The sequence below is a fragment of the Aquarana catesbeiana genome, linkage group LG03 (genome assembly GCF_042186555.1).
Source record: "Aquarana catesbeiana isolate 2022-GZ linkage group LG03, ASM4218655v1, whole genome shotgun sequence".
NCBI classification, from domain to species: Eukaryota; Metazoa; Chordata; class Amphibia; order Anura; family Ranidae; genus Aquarana; species Aquarana catesbeiana.
The window spans coordinates 336,819,610-336,822,501 of record NC_133326.1 but is presented as its reverse complement, the minus strand read 5'-3'; positions in this window follow the sequence as shown (position 1 = coordinate 336,822,501).

Below are 2,892 nucleotides of genomic sequence, written 5' to 3'. Positions count from 1 at the left end.
TAAAAGTTTTAATCACTTGTTATACAGTATATATAAAATAATTTCTACTCTCAGCTATGCTTAACTGAGTGCTTTATTGCTGCTTATGTAATATACCTGTATATACAGTATATATTACATAAGCTATATTACATACAGTATAGTATATATTGTTATTATTCATTTAGAAAGCAACTCTAGTTTTGGTAACAACTGCAGCACATTCCGCTCCACTAAACCTTACGGGCTTTCACATAAATAAGGAGCATATTTATAGATGAGAGTGTACAGCTTTACATTGCAGTATTACTCCATATCATGGCCTGTGTTTTATGTTCCATTCATAAAATGCAGTCCACAGTGTACAGCCTGTGGCAATTCAGAGAGTTCTTCCTGTGATTGGAGGAAAGGTCCACCCATTTCAACAGGTCAGATGACCAAACTTGGTCTCTAGCTTTTCAAAAGATTGTCTTCCTTTTTAATTTCTGTATTACTACCCCTGTAGGTGCCACTGGATAGGACGGGTCCTCTATTCTTTGCCTCAACCTTCTCAAGAACCTTAGTCCCTCTGACACGCCAGGTTGAATGTACAAACATACAATATCACAGGAAATCACTGAAAGTAATACTTAGTACCCAATAGTAGTGCTATATTAAAGAAAACAGGCACCAAACCAGGTAGTAAAGGCAAATTTAATATATTGTCACTCAATATGCTTGATAACAAGGCAAGCATTAAATAGATTACCATGGTAATACATTTTTTTAGCATACAACGTGATTAACAGTAGGAACTAGGCATAAGGTGGCATTTGGCAACCAGATCAGCAAAAATAGTAGCAAGGCCGCCTCAAGTGCAGTAGTGAGCAGCAGTAAATTTTATTCTACCAAGTGCTGGAATTATACAAGTGCTGGAATTATATTGCCAGAGCACATTTATGTCAGAAATCCTGGTGCTAGACTGACTAGGTATGCACTGTTCAAAAGAAAAAGGAGGAAGGTAGTGTAGGGGGAAGGGGAACAAAGGGGGCTTGCAGAATAATTATTATGGGAGAGGCAGTCATTTGAGATGTTCTTCTGTCGGCTGTTGTTGGGGCCCTTTAAGAGCATCTTTGCAATTAAGGACAGTCCCAGTTAACCTGCATGCAGTATATGTACAGTATAGGTACAGTATAGTCTTGGCACAGGTGCATGGTAGATGTGGTTCAGATTTGGTAAAGGTTTGGTATATTGCAGGTATATTTCAATATAGGGTTGGTATAGATATAGTCTAGGCTTGGAATAAGTATGGTATAGAGTGCAGTGAAGGTGGGGTGTGGATTAGGTACACTTGGCGTCCTACTCTCAGCATCTCTGTCCCTGCTAGTAGTATCACCAAGGGGTTAATAGCCCTCTCACCAGTTCCAGGGATACTGTGGTGACCTCTCGCTGTAAAAGGGGGGCCCTTAGTCTCTCCCCAAAATCCTCCTGTTATTAGCGGTGGGAAACAAAAGGTGAATGGATGCTCCAGTTGCCTTGTTGCAGCAGTGCAGGTGCTGTGTTGTGGGCGGTGCTGCGCTGCTCCCGGGTGTCCTCACTCTCAGTCTCAGGCTGGGGCCTCTTCAGATAGGGTCTCCCACTGGCAGGTGAATATCCAAACAGAGGTGCTCTCTCTCGAACTCCCTTGGTGCCAAAAAGAAGAGCAGTTTATTAAAAAAAACCTCTTTCCAGTCCTCCTACTGCACAGTACATGTTGGGATCTGTAGTGTAACCATTATAGTGTAGCCATTATAAGTCTGCCGTCTCAAACTACAACCCCCAGCATTCTTAGCACTCTGTTTAGAAGTCTGTGGGCTTGCTTGGCTTTAGCTCTCCCCCTGCTGCCCAGAGGAAGATAGTGTGGAATAAGAGTAATATCACAGTAGAGGGAGAGAGGCAAATAAAAAGCAATGTCTGGCCCACAATTCTTTCCTCTGAAGGATTGTGACTGTAAAGCCTATGCTGCTTGTGGATAGAGCCAAGCATAGTGTAGTTTGGCTGTACTGCCCAGAAAAAAACTTTGTCTATTGATTGATACACAGGGGTTGATTTACTAAAGGCAAATAGACTGTGCACTTTGCAAAATGCAGTTGCACTTTGGAGCAACTGCACCTGCAGAGTGGAACTGCACTTTGCAAAGTGCACATTTCATTTGCCTTTAGTAAATCAACCCCACAGAGTCTGATCAGTTACTTGTCAAATTGATAGTTTTGCTTAAACTCAATTCACAAAACAATACCTAAACACACCCACTTACATCATTAAAGAGGAAGTAAACCCATTATGGGTTTTACTTCCTCTATTTTCCCCTGCAAAGTAAAATCATAATGGGCTAGTATGCATCACATACTAGCCCATTGTGTGGCACTTACCTGCAAACGAAGCCCGCGATGTCCTGCCCGCGCTGGTGGCCGCATCCATCTTCGCCCCTCTTCCTTCCGGGGCCTCGGACTCTGGCTCTGTGACTGTCCGGAGTGAAGTGACGCCACTCCCGCGCATGCACATGGGAGCCATCAGTCACGACACTTGTGATTGAAGAAACGGCGCGGAGGGCCGTTTCCTCGCAGCGCATGTGCCAATGACCTCACCAGCGCAGTGTACAGCAAATATCTCCTAAACAGCGCACGTTTAGGAGATATTTCCACTACCTATAGGTAGGCCTTATTCTAGGCTTACCTATAGGTAAAAATGACACAGAGTGGTTTACAACCACTTTTACTGCAAGGGCTACTAGGACAGGAAACTAATGAAGCTTCTACGAAACTACAATGAAGAACTGTTTTCTGAATTAAACTTCCACAGTTTGGCACTTTTTTTTATTAAGTAGTTGCAGCAAAGGATAATGTTTCCCAAACGCTGAAGAAATAATTCAGCCAGTAAACAACACATTTGCAG